This window comes from Gallinula chloropus, assembly GCF_964237585.1.
Source record: "Gallinula chloropus genome assembly, chromosome: 24".
Taxonomy (NCBI): domain Eukaryota; kingdom Metazoa; phylum Chordata; class Aves; order Gruiformes; family Rallidae; genus Gallinula; species Gallinula chloropus.
The window spans coordinates 7,809,771-7,830,500 of NC_140109.1; positions in this window are offsets into that span (position 1 = coordinate 7,809,771).

Consider the following 20,730-nt stretch of genomic DNA (forward strand, 5'->3'; position numbering starts at 1 on the left):
ACCAAGAGCCTCCTAAAGTGCCTTCAGCCACTCCTCTTCCCATGGACAGAACCCACATCGCCATTACAGGATTCATCAGGGTTGTTCTGACTGGATCTTTTCCACATGCCAACAAGAACTTGTGCACTGCCAGTGCCCTGAAGCCAGAGATGTTTGTGTAGGGCCAAGGGGAGTCCACAGAGCTTGTGAAGGGGTCTGTGAGAGATGACCAGAAAAAGCCACCTGACAGGGAAACATCTGCCAGGAGGAAAATCTCCAGGCAGCAGGGATAATGTGAGGGAATGAGAGGAAACCAAACCCAGAAATGTTGTGGGTGGGAGAATGCAGAAAACCCTGTATCAACGCCTCCACTGCAGTCCCCTTTCTGTGAGAAAGCCCCTTTCCTCCAAGCAAAGCCTCTGCCCGCAGGGCAGTGGGTTCCAAGACATGAACCATCTCCTCTGCAGCCAAGCCTCTCTCCCAAACCAAGGGCTGACTCCTTGCCATCTTGAGGGCAGAGGCCCTGCTCCCCATGGCACACTCAGCCAGCATCAACCAGGACTCCAGCTGTAGAGGTGAGGAAAATGCTGGGAAAATAAAAGCAGGTGTGTGTGTAGCAGGGGGAGTATTTGTAGGACAGGGCTTAGAGTTTGCTCGGAGAAGTCTCCCCTAACTTATTGTGTTTTCCTCCTTGAGCAGTACCCCATGCCTAGAAATAGGAAATGGTGACCAACAGCTCCATTACCCAGCTACTCCTCGTGGTATTCACAAACACATGGGAGCTGCAGCTCCTGCACTTCTGGTTCTTTCTGGGCATCTACCTGGCTGCTCTGCAGGGCAATGGCCTCATCATCATCACCATAGCCTGTGACCACCACCTCCACACCCCCATGTACTTCTTCCTCCTCAACCTCTCCTTCCTTGACCCGGCTTCCATCTCCACCACCCTCCCCAAATCGATGATTAATTCCCTGTGGGACACCAGGGCCATCTCCTACACAGGATGTGCTGCACAGGCATTTCTCTTTGTCTTTTTTGCTTCAGCTGAGTTTTATCTCCTCACTGTCATGGCCTATGACCGCTACGTTGCCATCTGCCACCCCCTGCACTATGGGACCCTCCTGGGCAGCAGAGCTTGTGTCCACATGGCAGCAGCTGCCTGGGGCAGTGGGTTTCTCAGTGCTGTGCTGCACACAGCCAATACATTTTCACTGCCCCTCTGCCATGGCAATGCCCTTGACCAGTTCTTCTGTGAAATCCCCCAGATCCTCAGGATCTCCTGCTCAGATGCCTACCTCAGGGAAACTGGAGTCATTGTGTTTGGTGTCTTCTTTGTTTTTGGGTGTTTTGTGTTCATTGTGGTGTCCTATGTGCAGATCTTCAGGGCTGTGCTGAGGATCCCCTCGCAGTAGGGTCGGCACAAGACCTTTTCCACCTGCCTCCCTCACCTGGCCGTGGTCTCCTTGTTCCTTAGCACTGCCTTCTTTGCCTACCTGAAGCCTCCCTCCATCTCCTCCCTATTTCTGGACCTGTTAGCATCATTTCTTTACTCGGTGTTTCCACCAGCAGTGAACCCCCTCATCTACAGCATGAGGAACCAGGAGCTCAAGGATGCCATGTGGAAACTGAGGACTGGATGTTTCTAAAAGCTCATCTTTGGCATATTACTGGCCATGGAACTCACATTAGGACCAGTCTGTATTTAATATGATTTTTGCTGGTTGTTTTGTCTTCTCAGTAGCCTAGAGACATGTATGCACTTCACTTTTCTCAGCAGGTTTCCACCTCTGCTTGATCTTTGGTCATTTCGATGCTGCTCAGCTCTCCCTTGTCTTCTGAGGCTTGGAAAACATCCCATCTTTCAGATGTCTAATAAAGAGTTGTCTCAAAAGTTCAGTGTGTTGATAAGTGACCTTTCTATGTATCTGAACAACAGTTGGTTTGGAGAGAATCTCCTCTGAAAGCTGACCTCCTTCATATGCTGCAGGATGAGCAGGAGCCAGCAATGTGCCCTCCTGGCTGAGAAGGCCAATGGCATCCTGGGCTTTATTGGAAGGGGTGTGTTCCATAGGTCAAGAGAGACCTTTCTTTCCCTTGCCCAGGTGAGGCCACACCTGGAATGGTGTGTCCAGTTCTGGGCTTCTCAGTTCAAGAATGACAGGGAACTCCTTGAAAGACTCCAGCATTGGCCATGCTGTGGCTCTGTGGTTCTGTGGTTCCTACACAGTGGAATGATCCTAAAAGCTCCTGTTATCATTTTCAGGCTCAACCAGCGTCCACCTTAGGAAGTGCTAAATGTGCATGTAGGGCTGCAAAGCAGATTTGAGTGCTGAAAGATGTTCCTGGCCTGAAACCTATCTAGGTAGCTCACTAGCAGCCCAAGTAGGCTTAGAGCTCAGGGCTTTCCTTTCCTAACAGTGCCTGTGGACATTTACAGGCTCTCCCAGCGTCCAACATGACACATTAAATGTAAAGCATTAACCTCAAACATAACATGCAAGGGCATAAAAATCTTATTGGCCTGAAAACTCCCCTTCTAGCCCACTAGCAGCCCCAGTAACCATGGGGCACAGGGTTTTCATAGACAATGTAATGGTATGAAATTTGCCTGATGTCTTTTTCCAGCTCTAACAGCGTCCACCTTCAAAAACATTAACTGTCCAGCTCTAACTCCCAAAGAAAAAGTTTGAGGTGTGAAAGATGTTTCTGACCTTCACCCTGCCTGGGTATCCCACTAGCAGCCCCAGTAAGCCTTTTGATTTTCTTTCTAGCAGCCCATGTGGTGCCACATTTGGCTGTTAGGATGAGAGCAGTGCTGGTAACAGGGAGGCTTTAGTTGTGTCCAAGCGATCAGACTTTTCTGTTGTTCATTCTCTACTAGTAACGGGAAGGTGGGGAGCACCCTGGGAGCTGGGAGGGGACACAGCCAAAACAGGTGACCCCAACTGCCCAAAAAAGCCTATTTCATTCAGATCACACCATAAAAGGAGTGTGGTGGGGCAGGAGAGCTCAGGTCCAGGACACACGTGCTTTCAGGACAGCTGTGAGCTGTGCGGCCAGAGCTGTGGGGTTCAGAGACAAACTGCACTGTGCATCACCTGTTGTGTGTATTTTGCTACAATGTCCTCTTGTTCTTGTTTCTCTCTCTGCTGTCCCAGTAAACTGTCCTTATTCCAGCCCATGAGGTTTAGGGTTTCTTTGGTTTCCTTTTCCCTTCCTTTCCCCACAACCCCAATTCCCCCACACCCCCCCTCTTAGAGAGAGAGCGGCTGCGTGGTGCTCGGCTCTGGGCTGGGGTGAAACCATGAGAAAAGGTTCCAGCACAACACCCACACATCAAGGCAGCTCAGATGTGACGGGTGGAGAACCGGCCACAAGGAGAAGAATTTGGGCATTGCAGGGGCTGCCATAGCAGTCAGAGGTGCTGAACAGGAATCTGGCCATGAGCACATTGGGCTGCACTGGGAGGAGTGTGGCTGCACAGACAAGGGCCCTTCTGGTCCATCTGGACTCAGCACTGGTGATGCCACTTCTGGAGCAGTCAGTCCCAGTGTGGGGCTTCCCAGTCTGGAGGAATGAGGAGGAACATGTATGTGGTGAGGGAAAGTCTGCCAAGAGACCCGGGCTTCTTTAGCCTGGGGAAGGGGAGGCTGAGGGAAGCTCTCTGTGCTACAGAGAAAGAACATAAGAAAGGAAGTCCATGTGAACTGAGGGCTCTGAAGGCCAGGGTGGACATGAGGATAAAGAAATGTCATTCTGAGGGTAGTGCTGTGGTGCAAGCAGTCACTGGGAGGAAGTGTGAACGAGCTGGTGGCTTTGTGCTTGTGGGAACAGCTGGCGAGGATGGAGAGACAGCAGTACAGGCAGGGACATTGTTAGGTGACAATGAGGTGGGAAAGCGTGTTGCATCCCTGCAGCCTACACAGAACCACGTACAGGGGTGAGGCAGTGTGGGGTAGTCTGTGGTGCAGATGGCATTTCTGCTTCATCAGACCAAGCCAGGGTTTCCTCAGCATCAGAGCTGCCAGTGCTTTGCCTGTGTTTGTCCTCATGGCCTCCAGTTGTCTGCTCTAACAAGCCCATGGGGAGGCTTTGCCAGGAATGGCTCCCAGTGAGGCCTGTTTTTGTTTGGGCCTTTTTGTTTGTGAGATGCTGCTGGACATTTAGCAGTTCAGACGTTTGATGCTGGTAGAGCCTGAAAATGACATCAGGCACTGAATCAACTGTTCCCTTTGTAAGGACTGACCTGAGTCCAAGTACAATTGGCACTGCTGATGGGCTACCTAGTGAGGTTTCAGGGCAGGAAGATCTCTCAGCCCTCGATTTTCTTTTAGAGGATTTATTGCTGGGTGCTTTGCAGTTTCAAACCTGGACGCTGGTAGAGCCCGAAAGTGATGTCAAGCACTGTTAGGATGATTCTGTTGTCTATGAAATCCATGAGCCCTAAGGGTACTGTTGCTGATAGTGGGCTACCTGGGGAGTTTTCAGGCCAGGAACTTCTTTCATACTTCAAAGCTTTTGTTAAGGATCCATTTTTGTTCGTTTAGCAGTTGGAAAGTGTGTACTGGCAGAGCCCAAAAGTGACATCAGGCATTGTTAGGAGTGTTCAGTTCTAAGGAAAGCCTTGAGCCCCAAGGTTTCTGGGGCTGCTAGTGAGCTACCTAGGCAGGTTTCAGAACAGGAGAACATTTCCCTTCTTGACCTTTTTGTTTGGGATCTACAGCTGGATGTTTAGCACTTTTGAAGGTGGTTGCTGGGAAAGCCAGAAAAAGAAGTCAGGCAATTTTTGGACCATTCCATTGTCTGTGAAAGCCCTGAGCTGGGGGCTGAGGGGTTACCAGGGTGCTTGAAAGCTGCCTGGGGAGGTTTCATGCCAGGAACCTTTTGAAGCCCTTTGCACTTTTGTTTGGGAGCTATTGCTGGACATTTAGTGTGTTCAAAAGTGGACGCTGGTAGAGCCCTAAGATCACATCAGGCAATTCTAGGACTGTTCCATTGGTAAGGAAAGCCCTGACCCTAAGGGCACTGTGCTGCTGATGGTCTACCCAGGCAGGTTTCAGGCCAGGAGCCTCTTTAAACCTTTTATATTTTTTTATCTATTAATGGATGTTCAGCAGGTTCTAAGGTGGACACTACTAGAAGTGAAAATGACATCCAGCACTGGGGACACACGCAGTGGCAGGGGATCCCAGGAAGGGTGCCTAACCCTAATTCCAACCCCAACCCCCAAATCTAATCCCAATCTCTGCCCCAATACCCAACTCAAATCCTAACTGCGACCCTAACCCCAAATCCCACCCCTAATATCAATCCCCAACCCCAATCCCAAATTTAAACCCAAACTGATCCCTCATTTCAAACCTGACCCCAAAACCTGAGCCTAATCTTGGTCCCAACCTCAAGCATATCCCAAAACCCAACCCCAAATCACAGCCCCAAATCTCAATCCCTACGCCAAATCCCAGTCCCAATCCCAGTCTTGACAACAAATCCCAGCCCCGAATCACAAATCCCAACCCCAAATCCCAGCCCCAATCCCAACCCCAATCCCAGTCATAACCCCAAATCCCAGACCAAATCCCAAATCCCAGCCCCAAACACCACTCCGAATCCAATCCCAACACTAAACCCTCCCTAATCCCATCTCACCCCACCCTCTCCCTTTCCCCCCTTCATATTTCTCAATCCCCCTACCTTAATGTAGGGGTGGGGGCTCCTCCAACCAACCTACCCCCCAGGATTCAGCAGCCAGTGCCAGGGCTTTTGGCAGGGGTTGAGGATTTTGGGATGTGGAAGGAAATTGGGGAATGTGGGGAGCAGAACAAGATGGGGGGACATGGAAACTTGGCGCCAGCCCCAGGGATGTGGTGGGCCCCCCAAAACAGCTTCAGGAAAGGGTGGCCGGCTGTTTTGGGGAGTAGAGGGGGAGGGTGGGAATGGCCAGACTGACTATTGTCTGGGAGGGGGTGTGGAGGAAATACAGGGAGGGGGACCGTGGGCCCCCTCACACCCCCCTTATCCCTGGGGAGGTGCTGCTTGGTCCCCAAAAGTATTCTGGGGGGGTCAATGAGGCTGATGCTCTCTAAGACCTGGCTAGGGACATGGCTGCCTCGGAACCTGCATGGGGGGAGCCTCTTTAGTCCCCCCCCATCCTACTAATACACCCCCCACCCCACATCGTTTCCCCACCCGCCACTTCCCAGCCCTGGAAACATCACTGTGGGTTCCAGAGGGGTGTTGGTGGGTTCAAGAGTTTCCAGGACGGCCCCTCGGTGGCAGAGAAACACTGAATCACCTGGGATTAAGTGATCCGGGATTAAGAGATGTGGGATTGAAGGAATATGGGATTAAAACATTCTGGGATTTATAAATCTGGGATTTCTGGATCCAGGATTTATTGATCCAGGGTTTAAACAATCTGGGGTTTATCAATCCAGGATTAAAGGACCTGGGATTAAAAAACAAGGGATTAAAGGATCCCACAAATGCCCCGGGGGGTGTGAAGGAAACTTGGGGGTGAGGGGTGGGGATGTCGTATCGGGGAGTCCAGCATATTTTGCAGGTCGGGTTTCCAAAGCAGGAGGCAGCAGTTGGTCAGGACAGGTTTTGTCTTGGGGGGAGATGGAGCCACGTGACCCACGTGCCGTTCATCTGCCTGCCGGCGCCAGAGCCATGGGGACGGGTCCCTTGGTGAGGCGGCGCTTGGCGGGGCGCTGGTACACGGGGTACACCACGGTGCTGTGCACCACCTTGATGCGCCCGGCTTCTTGCCTGACCTTCAGGTTGAGGCGGATGCAGCTCTGAGCCTCATGGGGGGTCTTGATGGGGGGTTTGCTCTGCAATGGACGAACGTCCTCATCCCTGCTGTCTGGTGCTGGAGTGGCTTTGGCCCCATTGAGGGATGGAGAACCCCCACTGTGCCTGATGAGCACTTTGGTTGGGTGGATGGGGGGAGGCGGCTGCAGCAATGGATGTTTCCGACTCTGTGAGGGCGGCAGGATGCTGGAGGAGGCTGGGACCGCCAAGCAGGAGGAAGAGGAAGATGAGGGGCTTTAGTCCCTTTTTGTGTATTGTCCTCCAAGGGGTTCTTAGAATTCCTGCTGCAGGGTGAAAGTGATTAAAAATTGGGAGTCCAGGAATTAGGTATCCTAAAGCCCATGTTCTGCTCCATTTATGTGGTAATGCTTGGCAGGCCTTTCCGTCTCCACATAGCCACCCTGAGCCTTCAGGAGTATGGTGAAACAAAGAATGTCCACTTCATCTGTTAAGTAGAGGGAGTGGACACCCCCTTGGGATGGGAGTGGTGTACTTGGCATTGGTGAGGCCACACCTTGAGTACTGTGTGCAGTTCTGGGCTCCCCACCATAAGAAGGACATTGAAGTCCTTGGGCAAGTGCAGAGAAGGGCAACCAGGCTGGGGAAGGGCTGGAGGGCAAATCCTCTGAGGAGCAGCTGAGGGAGCTGGGGATGTTCAGCCTGGAGAAGAGGAGGCTGAGGGGAGACCTTCTCACCACCTACAACTACCTGAAGGGAGGTTGTAGAGAGGTGGGCGATGGTCTCTGCAGCCAGGTGACAGAAGATAGAACAAGGGGAAATGGTCTCAAGCTGGGCCAGGGCAGGTTTAGATTGGATATTAGAAAAAAAATTCTTCCCTGGCAGAGTTGTCAGGGCCTGGCCCAGGCTGCCCAGGGAGGGGGTTGAGTCACCCTTCCTGGATGTGTTCAAAAAAAGGGTTGATGAGGTACTTAGGGATCTGGTTTAGCATAGGATGGGGATGGTTGGACTCTATCCTCAAAGGTCTGTTCCAACCTGGTGAATCTGTGATTCTGTGACTGTTTTGACAAGAAGCGTTTCCTTTCATGGGTCAAAACACAAACTCCAAGTTAGGGCTGTAGAACTGACATGAAAGTCTCCTAATTGTAAGGCAGCTGTATCATTTCCCATTTAGAATGATGGCTTTTCCCAAACATTGCAGCTGTTCGTTGGGATTGGTCCCATTCTTTCACTTGCTGTTCTCACAAGTGTCTGATGTCAGGACACTCGACATCACTGTAGCTGTCCCCCAGCATCATGTTTATCTGCTGGGGAGTTGCACCGATTTGTGACCAGGCAAACATTCAGTTCCTTCAGCTGCTGGAGAAGGCCAACGTAGTCTCCCTGCCCTCGGGAGCCAAGAGCTATAGGGCCAACTCCAGTTACCAACTGCCACTGGTATTCCAGAGAGGGGCGGTTCCATGTATTCCATGGGCAGTGTGGTACAGATCCAAGAGTCATTGCCCTTCCAAGCAGGAATGGTGTCAAAGAACCATGTTAATAGATGGACAGAGTCATTTTTCATAGTGCCAGCTCCTCAGTTTCAGCCTTCAAGATCCTTGGGGTTCAGAGGACCATTGCTCTCCTGGGGCTCTTTTTACTCAGGAAGGATGAATGCAGGGAGGTCGCTCTGACTCACAGAAACTAACTTCACAACTCAGGGAGAGTCCCAAAGCAGGTCTGGTTATTGCAGTGCTGGGTGCAAGGGGGGCTGGCGCCTCCGTGCCTGCACACTGACTCAACAAGCAGTGGGATATTGATTAGAGTCTCATGCATATACAGGAGAATTCTGAGAAAAGATTGTGCTATTCAAAGCAGTTTTGAGAATTCATTATCATAACTCTCCTCCCTCTGGCGCAGGCGAACTGTCGTCCTGTGGTGGTCTTTGGGGGTCTTCTGGAGGAAGGCTTGTAGTCTTCCTCAGAGTAATCTAGTCACCTTTGGTGCAGATTGCTGAGTTACAGCCACAAGGTCAGTTTGCACCTTGACTAATTGCACCAGCAGCTCCTGCTGTCTTGCCCCTGCCTCTTCCTGTTGCCTCCTCGATGTTATCTACCCTTCAGCTGGGGTTGGACTCGATGATCTCTCAAGGTCCCTTCCAAGCCCCACGACTCTGGGATTCTGGGTTTCTGCTTATGGCAAAACATCTGCTAATGGTAAAACATCTGCTCGTTAGTGTCTGTCTCTTCCTAGCTATTGTTCCATTAGTCATTTGGAGATGTCAAACTCATATTTGCCTACTAAACCAATTTCTATCTATATCAGCTTGTTTAACGGTCACAATTGTGAAGAACCTGTCTACACAGAGCAGATAAGAAGCAGTTCTTCACAATTGTGGCGCTGGGGAACACGGGGGATGGCTCCACCAAGGACGTGTTCCCCCAAAGGTACAAAGCACAACATATTTATACAATTTTATCCAAGTCATTGCACATCATGCTCGCTTCTTAGCTTGACCTTTGCAGTGATTGGCTTTTGATGGCTTCACTTTATCTATAGTCTTATGCTATAAAAATCATTGGTTAACTACGCTGTTTGTTCTAAATACAAAGAGGGGAGGATAGTGATTAGCATATTCATGTTACTTCCTGGAAATCATTATCCTATGTGAATGTCCTCCACGCATGTGTAGTTCACAGAATCACAGAATCACAGAATCACAGAATCTTAGGGGTTGGAAGGGACCTCAAGAGATCATCGGGTCCAACCCCCCTGCCAAAGCAGGCTCCCTATCTCATATTACACAGATAGGCATCCAGACGAGACTTGAATATCTCCAGAGAAGGAGACTCAACCACCTCCCTGGGCAGCCTATTCCACTGCTCCGTCACCCTCACTGTGAAAAAGTTCTTCCGCATGTTGGTGCGGAACTTCCTATGCTCCAGCTTACAGCCATTGCCCCTAGTCCTGTCCCCACAGACCACTGAAAAGGGGCTGGCCAAATCCCCCTGCGTCCCAAGTCTAAGATATTTATAAACACTAATTAGGTCTCCCCTAAGCCTTCTTTTCTCCAGGCTGAACAGACCCAGCTTACTCAGCCTTTCCTCATATGGGAGATGTTCCAGGCCCCTAATCATCTTCGTGGCCCTTCTCTGGACTCTCTCCAGGAGATCCCTGTCTTTTTTATACCATGGAGCCCAGAACTGGACACAGTACTCCAGGTGTGGCCTGACCAACGCAGAGTAGAGGGGGAGGATCACTTCCTTCGACCTGCTGGACATACTCTTCCTGATGCATCCCAGGATCCCATTGGCTCTCTTCGCCACCAGTGCGCACTGCTGGCTCATAGCCAACCTGTCATCAACCAGGACCCCCAGGTCCTTCTCCACAGAGCTCCTTTCCAGCAGGTCATCCCCCAGCCTGTACTGATACAGTCGGTTGTTCCTCCCCAGGTGCAAGACTTTACACTTGCTCTTGTTGAACCTCATCTGGTTTCTCCCAGCCCAGCTCTCCAGCCTGTCAAGGTCTCGCTGGATGGCAGCGCAGTGTTCCTGCGTGTCAGCCAATCCTCCCAGCTTTGTATCATCGGCGTACTTGCTGAGGGTGGATGCTATACCCTCATCAAGATCGTCAATGAAGATATTAAACAGGACTGGACCCAACACCGAGCCCTGGGGAACACCGCTAGTCACAGGCCTCCATTCAGATTCTACTCCACTGATCACAACCCTCTGAGCCCGGTCCGACAGCCAGTTCTCGACCCACCTCACTGTCCACTCATCTAACCCTTGTTCCCTCAGCTTCTCTATCAGGATGTCGTGGGAGACAGTGTCGAAAGCTTTGCTAAAGTCAAGGTAGACGACATCCACTGCTCTCCCTCCGTCCACCCAGTTGGTGATGACATCATAGAAGGCTATGAGATTGGTCGAGCACGATTTCCCCTTGGTGAATCCATGCTGACTACTCCTCATAACCTTCTTCTCTTCCAGTTGTTTGGAGATGGCATCCAAAACAAACTGTTCCATCACCTTTCCAGGGACAGAAGTGAGGCTGACTGGCCTGTAGTTGCTGGGATCCTCCTTCTTGCCTTTTTTAAAGACTGGAGTCACATTGGCTATTCTCCAATCACCTCCGCCAGTTCTCTCAGCACACGTGGGTGTATCCCATCTGGACCCATGGATTTGTGTGCATCCAATCCTTTGAGTCGCTCCTGGACTACCCCTACCTCAACTAGAGGTGAGCCGTTCATTCCCCAACCACTGCTACTTTCTTCTGGTATCTGTGGGTCCCGAGAAGCCTTCGGAGTAAAGACCGAGGCAAAGAAGGCATTCAGTATCTCCACCTTCTCATCATCTCCCGTTACCAAGATACCCGCCTCATTTAACAAGGGACCTACATTATCCCTGGTTATCCTTTTACTATTCACATACCTGAAAAAACTCTTTTTATTATCTTTTATGTCCCTTGCCAGCTTAATTTCTAAGCAGGCTTTAGCCCTCCTAGTTGCATCCCTGCAGGCCCTGGCAACAGCCTTATATTCATCCCATGATCCCAGACCCTGTTTCCACAGTTTATAGGTCTTCTGCTTCCCTTTGAGTTTACTTAAAAGCTCCCTGCTTATCCACGCAGGTCTTCTACCTCTCCTTCCCGATTTCTTACTCAAAGGGATGCACCTATACTGTGCTTGGAAGAAGTGCTGTTTGAATGTTAGCCAGCTCTCGCAGGCTCCCATTCCTTCAAACAGAGCAGCCCACGGGATAGCCCCTATTTGATTTCGGAGGAGATCAAAGTTAGCTCTTCCAAAATTCAGGGTAGCTGTCCTACTTTTTGGCTTGCCTCTTCCACTCAGGATCTTGAACTCGATCATTTCATGGTCACTTTGTCCTAAGCTGCCCCCGACCTTCACCTCCCTAACGAGCCCATCCTTGTTAGTGAAAACAAGGTCCAGCACCCGCCCTCTCCTCGTAGGTTGTGTTGAGCTGGGTCCTCTGGTGGTCATCGATACTCTGCCTCACTGTGTCTGCGAGTGAACCCCATCCTTGAGCAAGCTCACTTCGTCTTCGACTGCTGTTTCCTAACCAAAGCCAGTTTCTTCATGGACTTACTGTTTTAACTCAAGGTCCATAACCAGCACCCACTGGTTTAATTCAGAGTCCATAGTGATTTTCCACAGTGATAAAGGCACACACCATCTTGTCCCTAAAAGCCTTATCATGCTGTATATTCTCATAGCCCCTATAACTCCTTTAAAAGCAAAATCATTTTCTAAACTAAACCCAAAATCACCTAGAAGTTAAGCTGTTCTATTAGGGTTACTGTAACAAGCTCTCATACATTTAAACCTCTGGCCCTGGTCCCTAAAGGCCTTTTCCTTTATTTGTTTCAATTGTTTTCCTAGAGATCCCTTCTAATTCTGCAACTGCAACGCTCAGTTCAAGTGTGACAGCTGTTCCCCTCACAGTTTAAACACGGCTTAGGCCAAAATCTGTTCTTCTTGTCTTCCCGCTGACAAAATGAGGAAAACCCCCATCCCTTCCCATCCCATCCAGCGTAAAATGGGGCTGGGAAACACCATCTTCCAGCCTGGAAAAGTCTCCTCGTGGCTGGGTTGGGATTTGGTTTTGCTGAGGGTTTTTTGGTGTGTTTGGCCAAGATCGTGCTGTGAGGAGTGACGACTCCTGGCCGCCTTCCCCCCGCCTGTGTTCCCCTCCTTTTCCTCCGTCGGTTTCTGGGCCCCTGTCGAGGTTTTTTTTAATGTCGAGGGAGAATGAAAACTATCGCGGGATGAGAACATGATGGGTCAGGGGTTTGGGGTGGTTTTGGGTGGGTTTCTTCCTCCCCTCCTTCCCCCTTCGTTTTGCCATCAGGAGGGAAAACTCTTTGCCCCGAGGTGAGGTGACTCCAACAACATCACCACGTGTTCTGCTGCTTAAAGAGTGAAGCGGGTTCAAGATGTTTTGGCTTGAAAAGCACACGAGCGTTGAGTGCCAGGAGGAGGTCAGGGGTTGGGGATAGTTCCAGGGCCCGGAATTCTTCTCCCGTTCCCCAGATGGCCTTGTCTCCTCATCCTGCTACCCCAACGCTCATCAGACATCGGCCAGGGAGGAGAAAACCATCTCCCTTCTGCCTCGGAGAAGTGGCGTTCCGAGCCCGAAGCGCATCTGTCCCCCTCTGTGAGTTCTAATTCGTTGCTTTTTTGGAAGGATTTGAGATTCCCCCAGCCCGCCTGACCCGCCTCACCACGTGTGACATCACATGTGTTCCTGTCCCTATAGCAACGGGCTGGCCCAGGGGTGGCCAGTTTCTTCCCAGCATCCTTTGCAGGTAGCAGGCAGCAGTGTCAGTGCTGGTGCTGTGGTTTACGCTTCCTGACGTGGGTGTTGACTCCCTCCAGCTCCTCTTTGGGAGCCTCTTCAGGGTCATTAGCCCAGCCTCGCTGGCCCCATACAGGTCAGACATTTGCGGATCCTGACAAGAACTGCAGCCGACAGACAGCTCAGAAGCCAGGTCCTGGAATCCTTGAGCTGCGGCCCGGGGAAGGTGTTTGTCCACCACCGAGCTTCTCCTTATCATCTGTCGAGGTAGCCGACTTCTTCTCTCTCTCTTTTTTTCCTTTTTCCTTTTATTGCTCTTCTCCTCCTCCCCAGTTTTCATTCCCTGACTCTCCTTGGGGAGGTCTGACCCACCAAACCCTGGGATCTGAGTAAATACCTCAAACCAATCCCCCGTCTTCCCCTCCAACCTCCCTCTGTGTCCCAGCCCTGCCCTGTGCCACATCTCAGGTTTATCATCAAAACCTCCTCAATTCCGAATCTCTTCCTGATCCCTTGCGCCGCAGCGGAACTTTAGGGACAAAACCAACTAAATCAGGGCACTTTTAAACTGGACTTGGCTTTCTGGCATCTGGTTGACATCCCTCTTGACCAGTGGGTGTTCATCCCCACCATCATCATCATCATTGCTGTGAAGAGGAACACAAAGCGTGGTGCTCGGGGGCTCCCAGCCCCTCTGCTCTCCTGACCATAACCCCTCCCCCCTTTTTCTTTGCAGTTGACATGGATGATGAAGACGCCCGGTGCCTGCTGGATGTCATTTGGTAAGCGAAACCCCATGGTTTCAGGAAGGCAGGAGGGTGGGAAGGGGGTTCTGCCGCTTCCCTGGCGCGGCGTTAGTTCTCCTGGAGCCAGAAATCCTCCGAGGCGCGTTCCAAAGGGGTCCCAGCCCTACAAACCCTTCCTGATGGATGGTTGGCATCCCTCAGAGGGCTCCGGGCTGTACCGCAGGAGGTTTGGCACTTGTCACCTACCCTGTCGCCGCCTGCTTTTCCTTCAGAGTTTGTGGCTGGAGCTCCCTGGGAAGAGGGAGGCCCTGGCAGCCTTGGGAAGAGCATTTATCTTCCCCACCATACCTCAGGCCTGCGACAGAGCCCCTGGCTTCCCAACCTGCCTATGCCCTTGGGTTCCAATAACGAAGGGAGCTTAATTAGACCCGGGCGCGATGCTGCCGGCGCGGCGTGCGCCTCGTGTCCCCCCTCAACATTTTCCTCCCGCTTTTGTGTCTTGCAGCGACCCTGAGGCCTTGAACGAATTCTTACATGGATCCCAAAAGGTAGTGGTGCCTTGTTTTTCTGCCCCAAGACCCCTTTTTGTCCTTATCCCACCTCTTTTCATCTTCTTAATGAATGAGGAGGGGGGTTGGGTTTTTTTTCCTTACCACACCCCCCAAAAAACCAGAAAGCAAACCCCAGGTTCAGAGCCATGTGGTCAGAGCCACAAGCCAGAGCTCAGATACCTGGCAGCACCATGCACAGGGGCTCTTCCCCCCCATCCCCTTTATGTGTGGGGTTATTTTTGTTTACCCTTTTTAGATACATTTTTAAATTGGGGGTTCTCCTGCATTTTTTTGGGCTCTCTTCTCTCAGAAGAAAGTAAATCTCATAATTTTAATTACAGATTGGCAGTGATGATCTCCTGGACAGCACAGGAGATGCAGCCAGTGCCTTTTTTGGAGGTGCTGGGGTATGTATTTTTAATTTATACTTGAGGAATGAGGGTTTAGAAACCCTTCACTTTTTTTATTCCCTCTTCCCTCCACCCCTTTTTTAATATTTCCCTCCCCCCTTTTATTTTTTTTTAATTCCCCAGCTTGTTTTCCATCTGTTTCTCAGCTCTAGTGAGGAAGAGAGGCAGGATGCAGGGATTTGTATCTCTCACAAGAAAAGCAGCTGGGTTTTTCACGGAGGGCTTTTTCCTTTGAAGATTTCTTCCTGGAATATGATTTTGTTTCCCCTTCACAACCCGATGAGGTGTTTTCAGAGCTTTGCTCCATGCCCATGTCAGAACAGCTCAAGCCCCCTCCCTTCCCCCCTGCCTCGTTGGGACATCCTTGGCCTCCCTGACTTGCAGCTGGTCATTTGAGGGCCGTCTTGTCGGTTCTCCAAAGGCCACAGCACCTGGGGGTTGGGCAATTTCAGGTCTGGGGGCAAGGGAGCCCATGGCCCCCTCCCCTCCGAGGTGGCTATCGAAATGTGTCAGGTGAGCTGACTCGAAGTCCTCTTTGCACCTGAGCTCAATTCCTTCTCCTCTCTTCTTCCTCCTTCCTTCTCCTCCTCCCCACGCCGCTGACCGTCTGTCTCCCCAGCTCCAGATGCAAGAGCCCTGTGGCAACCATCTGAGCACCGAGCAGAGTCCACCTGCCACCAGCCTGGACTTTGATTTTTTAGAGGACATCTTGGGGTCCCCCTTGGGTGATGGGACCAACCTGCAGAGCTCGGACCGGCCTCATGACATCCTCCAGCAGAGCCTGCAAGAGGCCAACATCACTGAGCAGGTGTTGAAAGCGGAAGCCGAGCTGGATCTGGGCCCCTTCCAGCTTCCCACCCTTCAGCCCGCGGTACAGGCAGCCACCAGCGGCACCCTGCAGATCTTCTCCGGCGGGGCCGACCCCATCGGGCTGCAGCAACCCGCCGTCCTGACTCCCCAGGCCTTGGTCCAGCAGTCGCTGGGAGATGATGTGTTCAACAAGGCCATCAGCATTCAGCCTTTGCTCCAGCAAGTCGGCTTGGGCAACGTCACCATCCAACCCATCTCTACCCACCAGGGTCTGCCCAACAGCAGCCCCAGCGGGACACTGGGTATCGGCCCAATTCAGGTGGTGGGGCAGCAAGTGATGCCCATCAACCAGTCCACACAGCTGATCAAACAGGTCCAACCCTCCCAAGTGGCCACCATGCCCAGTAGCAGCTACGTCACCCTCCCAGCTCTTCCCAACCCTGCTCCTCAACAGCAGCAAAGAGTGGACAGGTTCCAGCAGGTAAATTAAGTTACCGTCGAGGGTCTCCAGCGCCGGGCATAGGTCAGAAGGGGTGTGAAGCACAGCAAGAGCGCGGCAAAGCACGGCCACGAGCCTCCTGCCTGTGGGGAGACGAGGGTTTAGAGGAAAAATCGTAAGCCGAAACATGGCTGGTTCCTCCCAGGCAGGTCCTGGGTGCCACCTCCCTCCTTCTTCTTTGGGGGTGGCGGTGAAAAAGAGGCAAAGCCAAGGGGGTTTGGGGGTGCCTGTGCTGCCCATGGTGTTAACGTCTCTGTGGCTGGAGAGGTGCTGCCACGAGCGTGTGGCCGATCCCTCCCCTCCCTGCGCTCGTGCGCTGGATCACCAGGACTTTAATGCCCAGTTATTGTTTGGTTTTCCCAACTTCTTGGGGGTTTTCCAAATTTTCTTTTAATTAATCCTGTGTAGGTGCCACAAGGGATCATCCTGCAGCAGCCTCCCACCAGCCAGGCTTCCGCCGCGCTCCGCCAGCTCACCGGCCCCTGCTCCTCCATCCTGGTGAGCGGCCAAGGACAAGCAGTGAGGGTGATACCGACGCCAACCCCTGCACACAGCCAGGTGCCAGCTGCCATCCCACCTTCCACTGCAGGTTGGTACCCAAGCCATGGAGGGTATCCCAAACGGCGCCTGTTCACTGTGAGCTTGGGGCAGTGGGGTGATGCCTGTCACACCCGTGTGTGGTCAAACAGCTACTCATTTCCTTTTGCTAAAGCTCTGCCTTTTTCTGGGAGGGGGAAGGTGGGGAGAGGATAAGGGGTGAATTGTGGGAGGTTGTTACTTATTATTGAGGTTTTGGGTAGGGGGGTGGGCGGGAAAGACATGGTTTTGAAAGTAAAGGGTGAAAGGTTGAGGAGTGAATGTGGCATCACACTGGTTCGGTTAATGATGGTGGATGGTGTTGGAAAGTGGGGAAGAGGAGGGGGTGTGCATCCTAAAGATTGACATGGTGTTTCCCTTGCAGATGAGTACATCTCCTCCTTGTCCCGCTCACAGAGCCTCTTCTCTTCTTCCTCCTCCTCCTCATCTTCCTCTTCCTCTTCCTTGGCGGTCCCAGCCTCCTCCAGCATCCTGCCGCCCTCACAGAGCCGGAAACATCCATTGCTGCAGCCACCTCCCCCCATCCACCCAACCAAAGTGCTCATCAGGCACAGTGGGGGTTCTCCATCCCTCACTGGGGCCAAAGCCACTCCGGCGCCGGACAGCGGGGATGAGGACGCTCTTCCATCGCGGAGCAAACCCCCCATCAAGACCCCCCCTGAGGTGCAGAGCTGCATCCGCCTCAACCTGAAGGTCAGGCAAGAAGCCGGGCGCATCAAGGTGGTGCACAGCACCGTGGTGTACCCCGTGTACCAGCGCCCCGCCAGGCGCCGCCTCACCAAGGGACCCGTCCCCACGGCTCTGGCGCCGGCAGGCAGATGAACGGCACGTGGGTCACGTGGCTCCATCTCCCCCCAAGACAAAACCTGTCCTGACCTACTGCTGCCTCCCACTTTGGAAACCCGACCTGGAAAACATGGATGCATTGCTGGACTCCCTGATACACACACCCCAACCCCCCCACCCCAGGTTTCCTTCCCATCCCCCGGGGCATTTGTGGGATCCTTTAATCCCGTGTTTTTTAATCCTGGGTCCTTTAATCCTTGATTGATAAACCCTGGTTTGTTTAAACCCTGGATCAATAAATCCCGGATCCAGAAATCCCAGATTGATAAATCCCAGAATGTTTTAATCCCATATTCCTTCAATCCCACATCTCTTAATCCCGGATCGCTTAATCCCAGGTGATTCAGTGTTTCTCTGCCGCCGAGGGGCCACCCTGGAACCCCTTGAACCCTCGAAAGCCCCTCTGGAACCCACAGTGATGTTTCCAGGGCTGGGAAGTGGCGGGTGGGGAAATTATGTGGGGTGGGGGGTGTATTAGTGGGATGGGGGAGGTTATATCATTGAGGGGGGTGTATCCGTTGTGGGGGGGACTAACGCAGCTCCCCCCATGCAGGTTCAGATGCACCCATGTCCCCAGCCAGGTCCTGGAGAGCATCAGCCTCATGGACCTCCCCGGAACCCTTTTGGGGGCCGAGCAGCACCTCCCAAGGGATAAGGGGGGTGTGAGGGGGCCCACGGTCCCCCTCCCTGTATTTCCTCCACACCCCCTCCCAGACAATAGTCAGTCTGGCCATTCCCACCCTCTCCCTCTACTCCCCAAAACAGCCATACCCCCCTTTCCTGAAGCTGTTTTGAGGGGCCCACCCCATCCCTGGGTCTGGCGCCAAGTTTCCATGTCCCCTCATCTTGTTCTGCTCCCCACATTTCCCAATTTCCTTCCGCACCCCAAAATCCTCAGCCTCTGCCAAGAGCCCTGTCACTGGCTGCTGAATCCCGGGAGGAGGTTGGTTGGAGGAGCCCCTACCCCCACATTAAGGGAGGGGGATTGAGAAACATGGGGAGGGGGAAAGGGAGAGGGTGGGGTGAGATGGCGTGTCAGGACTGTTTTGGGGCCAAATTGCTGTCTGGGCGGTCCCCGCCGAGGTATGTACAGGGGGGCATGGAGGGGCAGGGTGAAGGGGGTATCAAGGGGGGTTTGGGGTTCCAGGTCAAGAGATTCACGGTGCTCTGGTAGCCCCTGTTTAGGTTCTGGTAGCCCCCGGCAATGTGTGTGTGGGAAGGGGGGGGATAAGGGGGAGGGGAGGCCTGGGGAGTTGTAGGGTGGGGGGGTTTCAAGCAGGACACTTCTTAGGGCTGGGATTTGGAGTTAGGACTGGGGGGAAAGATTGGGATTAGGGAGGGTTTAGTGTTGGGACTGGGATTTGGGGTGATGTTTGGGGCTGGGATTTGGGATTGGGTCTGGGATTTGGGGTTAGGACTGGGATTGGGGTTGGGATTGGGGCTGGGATTTGGGGTTGGGATTTGTGATTCGGGGCTGGGATTTGTTATCAAGACTGGGATTGGGACTGGGATTTGGCGTAGGGATTGACATTTGGGGCTGGGATTTGGGGTTGGGTTTTGGGATATGCTTGAGGTTGGGACCAAGATCAGGCTCGGGTTTTGGGGTCAGGTTTGAAATGAGGGGTCAGTTTAGGATTAAATTTGGGATTGGGGTTGGGGATTGATATTAGGGGTGGGATTTGGGGTTAAGGTCACAGTTGGGATTTGGGTTGGGTTTTGGGGCTGAGATTGGGATTAGATTTGGGGTTTGGGGTTGGAATTAGTGTTAGGCACCCTTCCTGGGATCCCCTGCCACTGCGTGTGTCCCCAGTGCTGGATGTCATTTTCACTTCTAGTAGTGTCCACCTTAGAACCTGATGAACATCCATTAATAGATAAAAAAAAAATATAAAAGGCTTAAAGAGGCTCCTGGCCTGAAACCTGCCTGGGTAGCCCATCAGCAGCGCAGTGCCCTTAGGGTCAGGGCTTTCCTTACCAATGGAACAGTCCTAGAATTGCCTGATGTGATCTTAGGGCTCTACCAGCGTCCACTTTTGAACACACTACATGTCCAGCAATAGCTCCCAAACAAAAGTGCAAAGGGCTTCAAAAGGTTGCTGGCATGAAACCTCCCCAGGCAGCTTTCAAGCACCCTGGTAACCCCTCAGCCCCCAGCTCAGGGCTTTCACAGACAATGGAATGGTCCAAAAATTGCCCGACTTCTTTTTCTGGCTTTCCCAGCAACCACCTTCAAAAGTGCTAAACATCCAGCTGTAGATCCCAAACAAAAAGGTCAAGAAGGGAAATGTTCTCCTGTTCTGAAACCTGCCTAGGTAGCTCACTAGCAGCCCCAGAAACCTTGGGGCTCAAGGCTTTCCTTAGAACTGAACACTCCTAACAATGCCTGATGTCACTTTTGGGCTCTGCCAGTACACAGTTTCCAAATGCTAAACGAACAGAAATTGATCCTTAGCAAAAGCTTTGAGGGATGAAAGAAGTTCCTGGCCTGAAAACTCCCCAGGTAGCCAACTATCAGCAACAGTACCCTTAGGGATCATGGATTTCACAGACAACAGAATCATCCTAACAGTGCTTGAGATCACTTTCGGGCTCTACCAGCGTCCAGGTTTGAAACTGCAAAGCACCCAGCAATAAATCCTCTAAAAGAAAATCGAGGGCTGAGAGATCTTCCTGCCCTGAAACCTCACTAGGTAGCCCATCAGCAGTGCCAATTGTACTTGGACTCAGGTCAGTCCTTACGAAGGGAACAGTTGATTCAGTGCCTGATGTCATTTTCAGGCTCTACCAGCATCAAACGTCTAAACTGCTAAATGTCCAGCAGCATCTCACAAACAAAAAGGCCCAAACAAAAACAGGCCTCACTGGGAGCCATTCCTGACAAAGCCTCCCCATGGGCTCGTTAGAGCAGACAACTGGAGGCCATGAGGACACACACAGGCAAAGCACTGGCAGCTCTGATGCTGAGGACACCCTGGCTTGGTCTGATGAAGCAGAAATGCCATCTGCACCACAGCCCATCCCACACTGCCTCACCCCTGTACCTGGTTCTGTGTAGGCTGCAGGGATGCAACACGCTTTCCCACCTCATTGTCACCTAACAATGTCCCTGCCTGTACTGCTGTCTCTCCATCCTCACCAGCTGTTCCCACAAGCACAAAGCCACCAGCTCGTCCACACTTCCTCCCAGTGACTGCTTGCACCACAGCACTACCCTCAGAATGACAT